The sequence below is a fragment of the Scardinius erythrophthalmus genome, assembly GCF_964197995.2.
Source record: "Scardinius erythrophthalmus genome assembly, chromosome: 1".
Taxonomy (NCBI): Eukaryota; Metazoa; Chordata; class Actinopteri; order Cypriniformes; family Leuciscidae; genus Scardinius; species Scardinius erythrophthalmus.
This window is the reverse complement of record NC_138221.1, coordinates 10,168,558-10,185,718: the sequence shown is the minus strand read 5'-3', so window position 1 is coordinate 10,185,718 and position 17,161 is coordinate 10,168,558.

Genomic DNA, 17,161 nt, shown 5'->3' with positions numbered 1-17,161 from the left:
CAGTGGATGTTGGTTTTTCAGTGGATGTTGGCTTTTCAGTGGATGTTGGCTTTTCAGTGGATGTCGGTTTTTCAGTGGATGTCGGCTTTTCAGTGGATGTTGGCTTTTCAGTGGATGTTGGCTTTTCAGTGGATGTCGGCTTTTCAACGTTGAATTCGACAAATCCAGGTGGGTTGCTGCGCATGTAAGACTTGATCCAGTCCTGGTACTGAGAAACTCGGGTGTACACACTAGGATATTCAAGCGTGTCAGTACAAAAACTCACAATGCCGGACTCAATCCACAGGGAGCCGTTCCAACTGACCATTGTACCTCCAGTGTATCCCTGTATTGACAAACATTCAGCATTTATATCTCTGACAATATATAGTGAACAACTGTTACAGACACAAGTATGCAATAGTGTAGCCTGCATACAGAGAGGCTTTAAAAGCTGCTAGATCTGCTTATTTTTCAACCCTATTAGAAGAAAATAAACAGAACCCTAGGTAAGTTTCCTAAGTTTCCAAGCAGCACAGCAGTAATGACTTTATGAACTTTAGAAAATTATGAACTTCTTCACTTATAAGATTGATAATATTAGAGAGAAAATTATAACTATGCAACCATCTATTACAGTATTGTATCAAGCGTTGTAGTCTCCCTGAGGAAAATTCTCATTCATTCATTACTATAGGAGAGGAAGAATTGTCTAAACTCGTCAAATCATCTAAATCAACAACATGTATGTTAGACCCTATACCGACTAAGCTCCTGAAAGAGATGCTTCCAGAGGTCACAGATCCTCTTCTGAACCCCCTGGGTCGGTGGGTGCGCTTTTTTTCTTATCAGTGCAAAAGAGACTCAAAATACTCTTGTTGATTCTGATCTTACATATAAGTGGTAAAACTGTTAACTCTTCAAAACTGTTAAATGTCTTCTTTTATTTGTGTATGCTCATAATAAAAACTTTTTTTTTTTTTTCATAAAATAAAGGAAATAAACATGGTGCGCGTTCTGCCGTCTCTCTCAATGTGAAGTTCATTCTGAAACGCGACAGAAAATGATCTGTACCTCAGCGAATGCTTGTCACACAGACTTTAGACATATGTCTTTACAAAGCTTGCGGAGTCTCTATTTTTAAATGATAAAATAGTAGTTTACGAGTTCATGATCAGTGGAGTGAACTGGGCTTAATTAAGCAACAAGGTTGACAGGTAAAGTTTGCAGATGACCAAAAACTGGTGAGTAGTGTTTTGTAAATTGCTTAGGATTAAAAAAGGTGGAAATGAATGACTGGTATCTTACCGGACATATTCTTTCCGCTCCCTTATTTACAAATCTAGCACAAATCGTATTGCTTGTGATAACCGGTCCATAAGCATTATAACAGTCACTGTCGTTCACAATTGATATCATCTCCTCCTGCTGTATATCAGAAAGCTGGTCTGTGACACAGATCAGAGGACACATTTAATGGCTTTTAAAAAACAATTCTAGGTAAATTGTTGAGTATTGTTTGTGTTCAGTTAACTGGCAAGCTTCACATTTGTTCACTCACCAGTGCCCCATCCAGTGACCCAGCTCTCTGTACCTGTAGAAAATACACTACCAGCCGCCGCCAGACAGACAGGCTTAATGTAATCAGAGAAAGTCACAGAAGAGGAGAGCTGGACCAGTGCTATGTTGTTGGCAAGAGTGGAAATCATAAAGTTAGGATGTCTGATGATTTGACTCGCTGTCCTGGATATCTCATAAGGGTTTAAGCCGGATTGGCTCAGACGCCCAATGTACATCACAATTTGAGATTCACTCAATCTGTAAATAGATAAAGAATGCTTTAATACCACTATTATCAATCTACAAATGTATCTAAAGTGTTAAACCTCATACCTCAGGAAGCAACGAGCTGCAGATAAAACCCAGTCTTTGGTGATTAGAGTCCCGCTGCATTTAAGGTTAAAGCCGATGATATGAATGCTGACTTGCCACGGCCAAGCCCTCGCCGCCGCATTCTCTCCTCCGACAGTATTGTTATTGAGTGGGGCTCGACCACATACTGTAGAGAGAGAGAGCATGAAATGAGATTTCCTTGTTGAAATGCTTCACAGACATTGAAGACACATCCTGTGAGTTTTATGGTCATTATTACAACTTACCATCTAACTGGCAGAGGGAACCTGTGTGGGTAGACAAAGACAAAGACAAAGTAAGAAGAGAACCATTTGGACAGAGCTGATAAACTGGTTTGTGTAGCCCACAATATCTGTTTCTGTTAAGGAAACAATGGGATCCAAAAGCAAATGCAATCAATGAGAGTATTAAAAGTACAAAATAAACTCAGAAACACTGCAGAGAGACGGTCAGATGTTGCAGACCGCTGGCGGTAGCTGACGGGCTTTGGCAGCGAGGAACGGACTAGTGGTGTTACATTTGACACTGAAGCATCAAAGCGCGTATCGAGTACGCAGCGTAATTTCTCAAGAAGCCGTGGATTGTTTTCACAGTAACACGTAATCAACGAAAATGGAAGCCTCATTTTCTTTCCAGTCACGTGAATGCTTCATTTTGCGTGTCGGGATGTTTGAACCCAGACCACTACTCTACAGGTTTTTGGAAGTTTAAGTCCATTTACTAACATTTTTATTTTTTATAAATAAGCCTATAGCCTATGTTACATGATCATATTCTGACATAAACAGCATAGAAACCATTACAGTTTTTCTCGATTGCTAAGACACATTTCTTGAAAGCTGCTCTCCTTTTCTCTAAACTGTGAACACAAAACCCAATTTTCAAGCTACATTCACAAAACCTCAGACTCTTCTTGAAAAACCAAACTTTCACCTCAAAATAGTTCAATCTGTGCTCAAAACTGAACTATGTTGTCAAATCGTGCCCTGCGTCAATCAAAATTAAAAACACTACTGAACAGTCACTAAACACTACGTAGAAAAATAGAAAACACAATGCTCAGGACATGAAGCTGCAGAAATAAATGTTTATTGTTCACTGTAGGCTAAATGCATGTTGCAAAACAAAAAAAACCTGTGCATTTAGCACTTGTACAAAAAGACAAAACAGAAATCTTGTGCATTTACACGTAGCACTTGTAAAAACAAACAGAAATCTTATGTGTTTGCCACTTGTGTACAGTGAGCCCATGTAAAAATAAAGTACAAAAATATACAAATAAGTGCATTACTCAGCCATACGGACCATATCAACAATTAGGGGCTCTTGTTGTGTGGAGAACATACCTGTCCTCCCACCCCCATGTGGCAGCCTTTCAATTCTACAAAAAGAGAACATGGAGTTACAAAAAATATACATGGAATACTAGGCCTACAAACAGTTAGACCAACCCTTCATTACAATACTACAGTACAGTGGTACAGTGATGTACTGAAACATATATTTACTTACAGTATACTGTGGTACAGTATATAGTATGTCATACAGTAATTGCTGTCAACATTTACATACTGTACTATAATGTCAAAAAAAGGTAATTAACTGTTCTCTTCTCTAAATCTTCAGATTATGGTGGACACAGTGAATCTACTGATGTTTGGTTGTACCCTTTGTCCAGCCTCCCTCATGCTCATACCATGGACAAGAACATGGTCAATCACAGTAGCTCTGATTTCATCAGATATTACTGTTCTTTGTCTTCGCTGACCACCTCGACCACCTCGACCTCCTCTCACACAAACTCTTCCTCCCAGATTTATATCCATTGTAGGGCCTCACAAACCAGTGCTCTCTGAACTGGCTTACTGTATATGTTCCCTCACATCATTAGCCACAAGTGTGATCAATTTTGAGTTGTTGTGTTCAAGTGGTGACAACTGTGCTTTAATTGTGTTTGACTTTTGTCACCCGTGCTCACCATTATGCAGCACGGGTGCATCACAATTAAAATGTGTTGGCAAGTTGTGTCTAAACAGGTGAAAATTGCTTATGGTTTTGCCAAAAGAGTGATTGATTCAATCAGTGGGTTCAGGCAACTGAGCATTTGGTTCAGACAATAGGGTTTTGTGTTTTAGCAATTGAGAAAAACTGTAATAATAACCATCATTTACTTGCATCAAGCAACCAACTCTGTTTTTTTTTTTATAGTTAGTATTAATATAATTGTTACATTTAATTTATTGACACACTTTAATATGTGAATTAATTATCAGAAAACTGAACATTTAGCGTAGTCAGTCTTTTATTTGTGTTTAATGGATAAAACAACGCAGGTGAAATACGCACTCGGGTTGGCTGCTATAAATTTGACCTGCCACAAGATGGCGCTGTTTTCGACACTCTTGATGCCTTTTCCCGGAACAATCAGGGGAAAGCCTCATTGCTTCATGAGGCTTGATTTGCCCATCCCTAGAACGGACTGCAGTGGACAAGTGGCTCAAACTGCTGATCGGTAATTCCAGCAGGTGATCCAACATGAACCAGAGACAAAACTGGAACTGACACTACAGAAAGAGCAACTGGCAGACATGAACCAAACAACGACCTGACAAAGACTGACGGCAACACAAGGGTAGATATAGCGAGAGATAATGAGTGTCAGGTGAGGTTGGCCTGATTAATTCTTCAGCGTAATGAGTTGCACAGCAACGCTGATCAACAATCAGACCAGACACAGAAACACAAGATGAACACACAGACCCATGAACCGTGACGGTTTCGCCTTTTACATCAGCACTGACACATATTGCCATGAAAACAAGATCAAATATTTCACCTGAATAAGGGTGTTTATGGATTTTAGCCAAAATACCTGTTTATTAATTTCATATGACTATGAAATAATTTAAGTAATTAACCTAAATTAGTTCAGTTTCAGAAGCAGTGCAGATGTGAATTAGACACTTGTGGGTTTCTGTAGGGTTATTTCGGAGTTTTTAAAATGGCCATATATTATTACTTGGTAAAAGCGATTTGGAGAATGTATAGTGTTTGTTGGAGAATGTATAATGATTTGCATTGATGAAGTCAACAGTTGGATGTGCCAAAACTTTCTTCAATTAAACAAAGACAAAACTGAAGTCATTGCGTTTGGAAACAAAGATGAAGTTCTCAAGGTGAACGCATACCTTCACTCTAGGGGTCAAACAACTAAACATCAAGTCAGGAATCTTGGTGTGTCCCTAGAGTCAGACTTTAGTTTCAGTTGTCATGTCAAAGCAATAACTAAATCAGCATACTATCATCTGAAAAATATTGCAAGAATTAGATGTTTTGTTTCCAGACAAGACTTAGAGAAACTTGTTCATGCTTTCATCACCAGCAGGGTGGATTATTGTAATGGACTCCTCACCGGCCTTCCCAAAAAGACCATAAGACAGTTGCAGCTCATACAGAACGCTGCCGCCAGGATTCTGAGCAGAACCAGAAAATATGAACATATCACACCAGTCCTCAGGTCTTTACACTGGCTCCCAGTTAAATTTAGGATTGATTTTAAAGTATTATTACTGGTATATAAATCATTCAATGGCCTACGACCTCGATACATTGCAGATATGCTCACTGAATATAAACCCAACAGATCACTCAGATCACTAGGATCATATCAGCTAGAAATACCAAGGGTTCACTCTAAGCATGACGAGTCTGCTTTTAGCTATTATGCCAGCCGCAGCTGGAACCAGCTTCAAGAGGAGATCAGATGTGCTCCTACTGTAGTCACTTTCAAATCCAGACTCAAAACACATCTGTTTAGCTGTGCATTTACTGAATGAGCACTGTGCCAATGTTCGTCCGACTGTACTGTACTGTACTGTAGTTTATTTTATTTTTCTAAACTGTTTTAATTATTCTTATTTCTTTTAATTATTTTAATTTCTTCTATGTAAAGCACTTTGAATTGCCATTGTGTATGAAATGTGCTATATAAATAAACTTGCCTTGCCTTGCCTAGCCTATAGATGAACTGATCGATGGAACAGGACCCAAACCCCAAAATGTAGCTACATTTAAACAACTTAAATAATCTGTATTTATTGAGTTACTGAATACAAAATAACTGTGTGCCTGTCTTCTAGTTTACAGCATATTACAAATATTACAGTGTACTTAAAATATTTTTACAGTATATTACAAGTATTTTGCTTCATAAAAGTTTGGAGATTATTCATTCTTTATTATTTTCCACATTTTAGAATAATATCAAAGTAATCAAATCTATAACATAATAGTATGGGATTTATGAGACCAAAATATGAAACAAATCAAAACTATCTTTTAGCTTCTTCAAAGTCACCCAACTGCACTGGAATTGATGTGAATTAAACCCATCTATTAAAATACATAAATTATGCATTTGTAAAGAAATTCATACAAATGCAGAATTTGTGTTTATCTACAGAACCAATTTCAAGCATTCAAACCCTAAGTCTTCAGATCCAAAGGTTTTTACAACCATGAGAAACATAAATTGGTAAGTGAGATTCTCAGGAATTAAATTGCTTGTCAGTTATTAAACAATTGAAACAAACATGATTACATTTACATCTAATTTTGTCATGTTATAGACTTTTTTGTAAGATCCTACCTGCTATGTAGAGAAGTATGATTCCAGCAACACTCAACGCTGTGTTAAACTTCATACTTCTGCTCTGGTCTGTGATCTGACTGCTGTTTCCTCGACTGTCAGCTATCTAATGGAATGGAAAGAAAGTACCACTGCATTTATAGAAAGAGTTATCTGCCACGCCCCATCTCTGACTCATATTTTGTCAATAAAAAAAAAAAACTTCTTCTAAGCTTTTCATAGGCAGCTTTGGCAGATTTGAGTGAAACATGAAGGTAATAGAAGAACAGTCAATCATATTTAAATATTCTTCTGTTGACAGGATTTGAGGCTGGAGGTATGCAGAGCCATAAGTGACTCTGAAAATAACTACACCCTTTAAAAAAAAACTGGAATTTTTAATTGGATGCTCGCTGGATTCTGCACAATCCTGCACAGTTATCACGACAGGTAAAACCAGACGACCTTCTACAGAAACAGCAGTTTACCGTCATTAAAAAATAAATAAGTTAAGTTTTGGAGAGAAACACAGTTCCCTTTCGTGGTCACTCCGAGTTACGTCGGATGACGACGATTGGGGTTTCGCTTAGAAGCCTATCACCTTCGAGTATTAGAAAACGAGCCAATGGCAATGAAATGCCATGGGTCTGCGGAATTTGCATAGCGTAACTCCGCCCGCCGCAGGGGGTATATAAGGAAGTACGCTAGCACAATGCAGACATGCTTTCGCTTCGGAGTCTACCAGGCCCAGATGCTTCGTGACATGCACGAGGGCAGGACAGACCCAGGGCTCGTTGATGAGCTGCGCGCCGCCACCGACCTCGCTCTCCGAGCGACGAAGGTGACCGCGCGCTCCCTGGGTTTGGTGATGTCCACAGCTGTGGTCCAGGAGAGACATCTCTGGCTGAACCTGGCTGATGTGTGTGAGCCCGACCGGACTCGTCTGCTTGACGCTCCCATATCCCAGGCCGGCCTTTTCGGCGGTGCCGTGGAGGATTTTACCCAACAGTTCTCGACCGCCCAGAAGCAGACTGAGGCTATCAAGCACATTCTGCCCCGACGCTCCGCTGCTCAGCCGTTGGCACAGAATCCTCAGCCTGCTCGCCGCCGAGGGCGCCCTCCCGCGGCCGCCCCTCCCGCACGGCCCCAGCAGCAACCTTCACCCGGGCCGCGTTGTGGGGGGAGCCGCAGGCAGGCGCCACAGCCCTCTCCAGCCCCGCCGCCCGCTAAACGCCAGGCCAAGCGGCGCTCCTGAGACGGGCTGCTCAGGGTTGGCTTCAATTCTGTCCCAGGAGCTGGTAGCAGGGCCACTCCTTCCCCCGGTGGAGGGCCGGGGGAGAATCTTTTGTTCTCCACTCCCCGCTGTTCGTCCAACGACGAGCAGTACTTTGATGTGGTTGAAGACAGAATTGAATTCCCCAACCCTGAGCCGACAGAGTCCGAGGGCCGCAGTGCGCGCCACCCTCGGGTCCCGCCACTGCCGCCCTCCTCTGTCCCAGAGGTGCGGGATGACAGCACGCGCCGCCCACGGGCCACGCTCCTCTCATCCCCCTCTGTCGCCAGACCCCTGCCAGAGCACGCCCCCGTGGGACGCGCGCCCTCCCCTGGCCTCCTCTGGCAGGACGCGGTTAATGACCGTGCCCCCGCACAGGGCCGCTATGCCACCCTCGCCGGTGCCGGTCATTCCGCCTCGCTGCCCCACCGACGGTACGTCTGTGGTTCGTATGACCCCGCTGGTGCACTTTCTGGAGGCCTGGCTAGAGCTTCCCAGACTGTCCCGCTGGGTCGCGAGAACCATCAGGCTCGGCTACGCGATTCAGTTCGCGAGATCTCCTCCCCGCTTCAGGGGAGTCCGCTTCACTATGGTCGGTGGCAATGCCCCTGTCATGAGAGCGGAGGTCGCCACCCTACTGGCGAAGGGTGCGATCGAGATTGTCCCTCCAGCCGAAATGAAGTCCGGCTTCTACAGCCCTTACTTCATTGTACCCAAGAAGTCCGGTGGGTTACGGCCAATCCTCGACCTGCGCGTCTTGAACCGCTCCCTTCACAGGCTGCCGTTCAAGATGCTAACGGCCAAACACATCCTCCAGTGTGTGCGGCCGCAGGATTGGTTTGCAGCGATCGACCTGAAGGACGCCTACTTCCATGTCTCCATTTTACTTCGACACAGACCGTTTCTACGGTTTGCTTTCGAGGGGCAGGCATACCAGTACGCGGTTCTCCCTTTCGGACTAGCCCTGTCTCCTCGCGTCTTTACGAAGGTCGTCGAGGCAGCCCTTGTTCCCCTCCGGGAACACGGGGTTCGCATCCTGAACTATCTCGACGACTGGCTGATCCTAGCTCACTCTCGAGACCAGGTTTGCGAACACAGGGACCTTGTGCTCCGGCACCTAGTTCGTCTGGGCCTTCGGGTCAACTGGGAGAAGAGCAAACTCTGCCCCGTGCAGAGGATCTCTTTTCTCGGTATGGAGATCGACTCGGTCGCCATGTGCGCGCAGCTTACGAGCGAGCGCGCGCAGTCACTGCTGACTTGTCTTCGTCAGTTCGAGGGCAAGAGTGCGGTTCCACTGAAACTTTTTCAGAGGCTCCTGGGGCATATGGCATCCGCAGCCGCAGTAACGCCGCTGGGATTGCTTCATATGAGACCGCTTCAGCTTTGGCTTCGCGATCGAGTCCCGAGGTGGGCATGGCAACACGGCACGCTCCAAGTCCCAGTGACTCCAGCCTGCCGTCAGACCTTCACCCCGTGGGCGAACCTCAATTTTCTACGGGCCGGAGTGCCCTTAGAACGAGTTTCCCGGCATGTTGTTGTATCAACAGATGCCTCCAACACGGGCTGGGGCGCCATGTGCAATGGTCATGCTGCCGCGGGCTCCTGGACAGGACCCCAGCGCCTTTGGCATGTCAATTGCCTCGAGTTGCTGGCTGTACGTCTCGCCCTGCACCGCTTCCGGGCGTTGCTCAGGGGTCAGCACGTACTAGTCCGATCAGACAATACCGCAACAGTAGCGTACATCAACCATCAAGGTGGTCTACGCTCCCGCCGTATGTCGCAACTCGCTCGCCACCTCCTCATATGGAGTCAGAAGCATCTGAGGTCGCTTCGAGCCATTTATATCCCGGGACACCTGAACCAGGCGGCCGACGAGCTGTCTCGAGTTCGGCCTCTCACTGGAGAATGGCGACTCCATCCCCGGACGGTCCAAATGATTTGGGATCAGTTCGGCGACGCACAGGTAGACCTGTTTGCCTCCCACGACTCGTCCCACTGCGACCTGTTTTATTCCCTGACCGAGGGCACGCTCGGCACGGATGCACTGGCGCACAGCTGGCCGCGGGGCCTACGCAAGTATGCGTTTCCCCCAGTGAGCCTCCTTGCGCAGACCTTGCGCAAGATCAGGGAGGACGAGGAGCAGGTCATTCTGGTTGCCCCGTATTGGCCCAACCGGACCTGGTTCTCCGAACTAGTACTCCTCGCGACAGCACCTCCCTGGCCAATTCCTCTGAGGAAGGACCTCCTTTCTCAGGGACGGGGCACCTTATGGCACCCTCGTCCCGATCTTTGGAACCTCCACGTGTGGCTCCTGGACGGGACGAGGCAGGTTTGAGTACCCTACCACCTGCGGTGGTGGCTACCATCACTTCCGCTAGAGCATCGTCCACGAGACATGCCTATGCGTTGAAGTGGAACCTCTTCGTCAACTGGTGTTCTTCTAAACATCAAGAACCCACAAAATGCCCGATCAGTGTCGTGCTTTCCTTCCTGCAAGAAGGGTTGGAGCGAAGGCTGTCTCCCTCCACCCTGAAAGTGTATGTTGCCGCCATTGCCGCACATCACGAAGCAGTCGATGGTAAGTCTCTGGGAAAGCACGACCTGATCGTCAGGTTCCTGAGGGGAGCGAGGAGACTGAATCCTCCTCGTCCTCCCCTCGTTCCCTCTTGGGACCTCTCAGTGGTTCTAACTGCCCTGCAGAGTGCTCCATTTGAGCCTTTGCAATCAGTGGAGCTTAAGTTCCTGTCAATGAAGACAGCGCTCCTGGTTGCATTGGCCTCCATCAAGAGGGTAGGGGACCTGCAGGCATTTTCGGTTGACGAAGCGTGCCTGGAATTCGGGCCGGCTGACTCTCACGTGATCCTGAGACCCCGGCTTGGATATGTGCCCAAGGTTCCTACCACACCCTTTCGAGACCAGGTAGTGAACCTGCAAGCGCTGCCCTTGGAGGAGGCAGACCCAGCCTTGGCACTGCTCTGTCCAGTACGCGCCCTCCGTGCTTATGTAGACAGAACGCGGTGTTTCAGGACCTCAGACCAGCTCTTTGTCTGTCATGGTGGGAAGCTGAAGGGAAAGGCTCTCTCAAAGCAAAGGTTATCACACTGGATAGTGGATACCATTGCTTTGGCATACCAGCAGCAAGGTCGTCCGTGCCCCCTTGGTGTGAAAGCCCACTCCACACGTAGTGTGGCTTCCTCTTGGGCTCTAGCGCATGGCGCCTCGCTAACAGACATTTGTAGAGCTGCAGGCTGGGCGACACCCAACACATTCGCGAGATTTTATAATCTCCGAGTAGAGCCAGTTTTTTCTCATGTACTCGCTTCAACCAGCCGGTGCTAGATTCTGCTCAGGTGTCTTCGCTTGCTCGCCATTCCTCTCCACGGACGGGATACGTGCGATATTTCTCTCTGGTGAGTCTGATAAGCTCTGAGTTTCCTCCAGCACTGGTTACGTCATCGCCTGAGTTATGCCAAATTCCATAACACAGCTTTTGCGCTTGACTAGGTGCCTCCATGTGCATGGTTCCCCCTCTGGGCGACCCCCACATGTGTATTCCGCTGTAAGTCTCCTTGTGAGCGTGTGTCTTTCCCTTGGCAAGCCACCCTTGCCACCCCTGGGGTTTAAAATTCCACCTGCGGCTGGACACCCCAGTGATACTCCATATGCAGCCCTCTGGGCCATATGTGTATTCTAAGTCCCCCCCATCAATGGCTGGGCATAATTGCATATTTCTCTCTGGAGATATGCTTCCCAGTGTACCTTGGTATCCCTGTGTTAAGTAGGACTCCTTCGTTCATGCTAGTCTCACAACAGGGAGCTCAGACTTACGCAGGGCACTGGAAGACAGCCGAGGTGGCGTGATTAGACTGGAACCCCAATCGTCGTCATCCGACGTAACTCGGAGTGACCACGAAAGGGAACGTCTCGGTTACGGATGTAACCCTCGTTCCCTGAGTGGGAACGGAGACGTTACGTCTTCCTGCCACTTCCGCTGTACTGCTGAAAAATGCCTGGGGCCAGTCTCGGCTCCTCAGCGAAGGCATGTCTGCATTGTGCTAGCGTACTTCCTTATATACCCCCTGCGGCGGGCGGAGTTACGCTATGCAAATTCCGCAGACCCATGGCATTTCATTGCCATTGGCTCGTTTTCTAATACTCGAAGGTGATAGGCTTCTAAGCGAAACCCCAATCGTCGTCATCCGACGTAACGTCTCCGTTCCCACTCAGGGAACGAGGGTTACATCCGTAACCGAGACGTTTTGTTGTGTAGATGACAAATAATGTGAGTAAATCCGACAATCTGTGTTTTCCTTTTATTTAATTTCAGTGTGCATTTATGAAGAGCAGATTATATGTTTATAAGGTAAAGTTCACCCCGGTATAATGTGACATACTGGAAACTTCTGTTGTTGTATAAAGCAGTCTGTTTGTGTGACTGTCATCCACTTCCAAATGCCTATTTCATTCTTCAAATTCTCTCATAGGGTCATAACTATTTAGATGACTCTACACACCGAAGCCCAGAAACCTGTTAACACAAGAATCTTCAAAAATTATTAACTGTTGTTTAGAAGTATGCATAGTGTTGACTGTACATCCTGGTATTCTCATATATTTTAGCCATACACTGTAAAAAAATACAAACGTTTACCATTTATGGAAAAAACATTCAAAGACCATCAACTGAAGTAACATGTGCTTAGACTGCAAACTACAATAACACGCTTAAACACCAAATTAACAGTGAAATACTGGCAGCAGAGGTGACAGCCATTTAATGTTAATTTTACAGTTTTTCTTATTGCAATATATTTTACAGTATGTTTCAGTAGTAATTAAGTAATTAATAGAGTCCACTAAGGCCCTGTTTACACGAGAACGCTCCCGGGGGAAAACGTAAAAATATTTTATCAGATGTGCCTTTCGTTTAGACGGCGACGGCGTTTTTGGGGCTTAAAAATGCAAAAAAGTGAAACCACCCTCCAGAGTGGAAATCTTAAAAACGCTCCACCGTCGCGTTTCCGTCTAAACGGTAAAAACGCAAAAGTCTGCTAGACAGTGAAGGCACCGATCAGTGCTTCACATTGCCACCTAGCCGCCTGGAGTGCATACTACATTGAATTTCACACACTTTTGCGTCACCGTATGCACGCAGATTTCCCCCCCATAACGCTCGTCTAAACGCAGAATAAAAAGTGATCACTTTTGCGTTTTCTCTTCAGATCGTTTCCGTGTAAACGTAGCCTTATGAAGAATATTGCTTAATATAAAATAAAACTACAAAACCATAACCACATTTACATTTAGTAATGTAGCAGACACTTTTATCCAAAGTGACTTACAAATTAGGACTAAATGAACTGGGTCATCATGAAGAGGCAAAAACAACGCAAGAAGTGCTCAATATACAAAGTTTGGGCATTGCTCAGAGTAGCATAAGCCCGATAAGTGAGGATTTAAAGCGAATAAAAAATGTTTTATGAGGTTAAGTGCTCACGGAAGAGATGAGACATGGGTTTCCAGCTGTCTTTTGAATGTTGTCAGGGATTCTGCATTCCGGATTAGGGTGGGGAGAGCGTTCCACCAGCACGGAACTGTAAATGAGAATGTTCTGGAAAGTGATTTTGTGGCTCTCTGTGATTGAACCACGAGGCGTCGCTCGTTGACCGATCATAGGTGTCTGGTAGGGATGTAGACCCGTAGGAGTAAGTGAAAGTAGGAGGGAGCTGAGCCTGTGATAGATCTGTAAGCAAGCGTCAATGCCTTGAACTTGATGCGAGCAGCGAGAGGTAGCCAGTGCAGAGAGGTGAACAGAGGAGTGACGTGGGCCCTTTTGGGGTTTCGTCTGAAAGTAACTGGAAGGGGGGTTGGTGGTGCATGGATAGGGAGTTGTAAATTGAAAGTAATGAGGAAATGATCTGAAACATAGAGAGGTTTCACCAAAATGTTGTCTGTGATGCAGTTGTGTGTGTAAACCAGGTCCATTTGGTTGCCTGATTTGTGAGTACCTGAGGTGATGAGTCGTTTGAGATCGAATGAGGCTAGGAGAGAGGTGAAGTCTGTTGCATACGGCCTCTCTAGATGAATGTTGAAATCACCAAAGACTACAAGTGGGGTGCCGTCCTCAGGGAAAGAGGACAGCAGCACATCCAGCTTCTCTATGAAGCTTCCCAGCTGACCTGGGGGGCGATAAATGACTACAATATGGATCTTAATGGGAGTTGTAAGTGTAATAGCATGATATTCAAATGAGTTGTTATTGCATAAAGAAGAGAGCGCTGAGTATTTCCAGTTGTTAGAAATGAGAAGATACTAAGAAGCCCAAGATACTAAGAGTACAATGAGATGCAAAGGCTGGAATAAAGTCAGCTTTATTGACTGCTGAGAAAATGGGACGCAGATTAGCAGTATTGTCTTCTGTGCGTGATGAAAGAGCGTTGTCGAGAGACAACAGGAATGTATTGAAAGCACATGCTGAGTAAGGGGAAAATAAGATAAAAATGGGAAAGGAAAGGGAGAAGAAGATACTTAAGTGCCTTTCTGGTGTCCTTGCTCAGTGGAGTCGCACAGGTAGAGTCGATGGTCTTTACCCGAGTACGTGTTTGCGTGTTCATACGTGTTTGCATGTTTATACATGTGTATCATGTTCATACGTGTTTGCATGTTCATATGTGTCCGCGTGTGTCATGTTCATACGTGTTAGCGTATGGCACTCAAAATGGTCCATTCGGCGGCGAGACTGACAAGCATGACAGATAATGCGTGTACACGCAAATAACGTCAATAATGTGTAGCTGTTGATCTATACAGACTTCATGGTGGCATCACGTTAGAAGATAAAGTGTGGATTACGTCTGTAAGGAACGTCTGGAGAACGTGCATCTGCCATACGTCTGGAGCTATCTATTTTTCCTTATTTTCTCACACATACTGTTACGTATGTGTACGTATTAAAGCAACACTAAAGAACTTTAATTCAAATTAAAGCTGCAAGCAGCGATGAAAAGGGCCCTCGCACCCCTGCCACCGCCACCCGGCACCTTTAGGAAAGGCCTTAAGATTACACTCACCAAATTTGAAGAGGATCAGATCAAAACTGTAGGAGTTTGTTAAAGTACAACATCAGGAAATGGCAAAAACTGCCCAAAATCTGACAGGAAGTTCAAAATAACTGACTTCCTGTTGTGTTTAGGGCTATGCTCCAAGAGACTTTTTTGTAGGTATTGGGTCTTTACATGTGTGTACCAAATTTCATACCTGTACGTGAAACGTCGAGCCGGGGCAAAATGTAGGGGCAATAAGTAAGCCATTTTGCCCCACCCAATTTTTAAAACCACATCACACGTAAATTGTCACCACTTCTGAAGCGTGTGCAAAGTTTCATGATTTTTCGAGCACGTTTTGTATTTGCCACACTTCCTGCTACCAGCAGGTGGTGCTATTGCTATAATCATAATGAGCATTGGCATGTGTTCAGGACAGGACTCTTATCAAACATGTGAAGTTTGTGGCAGATTGAAAATTGTATGCCTGAGTTACTGCAGGCTGTCTGTGGTTGCCTAGCAACATCAGAACTGCAAGCAACATTAATATTGAACTTATCTGATCATGCATATATCACCAAAAGGCCGAAATTGGGTGAACTAGTGCAAAAAATGCCCGTGCAAAATCAGTTTTTGTGTGTGTTTTTAGTAATTGTTGGTTTGGTGTGTGCTCATTGTTACAATTACACAGCAAAAGTTCAGTGACATTTTTATTTGTGCATGGTAAAAAGCACACAGTGAACTCCGAGAAAACGCTATGCTTGAGCAAACAGTTTGTGAATAGGCAACTACAAATGATGCCCGTGAAAGAGACTGTGAACGCATTGAATAGGATATGTTTAGTTGGTGAATAGCATAGGCTACTATTACACAGTAGCGACAACGTTAAGCGCACCAGAATGAAATATAATATTCAGAAGTAAACACTAACAGCATAGCTGACTTACAGATTCAGTTTACATCCACAAATGAATAAGCACCTCGATTCAGGGAGCAGTGCAAAGTGCCCGTGCAAAATCAGTTTTTGTGAGCTGATCGCCGTCAAAAAAGTTCAGGAGATATTTCTTGCGATGGCAATATGATCAAAAATAACTTTATATTGATTCAATGGATTAATAGCATTTAAAAAAAAAAAAAAAAAGTCATGAATTTATTGCATTTTTGGGAAAAAATAATCTGTTTTTATAATAAATCTTAAAAAATTCAAATCCAGATTTTGATTTTCAATGTTGTTATAACCTAAAGATGCTATGTGAAAGTTTGAAACAGAAAATAGTGGTTTTCACACATTTAGTGGTTATCTCACATTCGAGAGATATGCGAATAACACACAGACAGACAGACGGACGTTTCTGTAATTTATAGATAGATGGATTTATCACGTTCGGGAACCAAACTATAATATTCAGAAGTAAACAGTGTAGCTGACTGAGTGTTTATGTCAGAATGTTTATTTTTAAACCACAGCCTTCTTGGGGCTTCTTTGACCGATACAACTCTCTAATGTCAGAATGTTTATTTTTAAACCACAACCTTCTAAAAATGATATATTTAACGATATCTTTTGCATTTCTCATCCAAACAATGTCAAACTTGGCACTGCACTTACTCGTGCCCGTGGCAAGACACCTGTCGAGTTTGAAATCAATCGGACTAACGGTTCGAGAGATATGCGAGGAACAGACACACACACACACAGACAGACAGACAGACAGACGTTCCTGTAATTTATAGATAGATGTTTGTCAGGCCGCCGAGGGCACACCCTTCGACGAAAACTCTAGATCTTCGCAATTTAACGTCACAAAGGCCTTAAGATTACACTCACCAAATTTGAAGAGTATCAGATCAAATCTGTAGGAGGAGTTCGTTAAAGTACAACATCAGGAAATTACGAAAAATGCCCAAAATCCAGGAGGAAGTTCAAAATAGCTCACTTCCTGTTGTGTTTAGGGCTATGCTCCAAGAGACTTTTCTGTAGGTATTGGGTCATTACATGTATGTACCAAATTTCATACCTGTACGTGAAACCAGGAGCCGGGGCAAAATGTGGGGGCAATAATTTACCGAATTTGCCCCCCACAATTCTGAAAACCATATCACACGTAAATTTTCACCACTTCTGAAGCGTGTGCAAAGTTTCATGAGTTTTCGAGCATGTTTAGGCCCTCTAAAAAGCGATTCACTTTGGAGAAGAAGAATAATAATAAACGGAGCAAAAACAATAGGGTCCTCTCACCATCGGTGCTCGGGCCCTAATTAAAGCTGCAAGCAGCGATGAAAAGGGCCCTCGCACCCCTGCCACCGCCACCCGGCGCCTTTAGG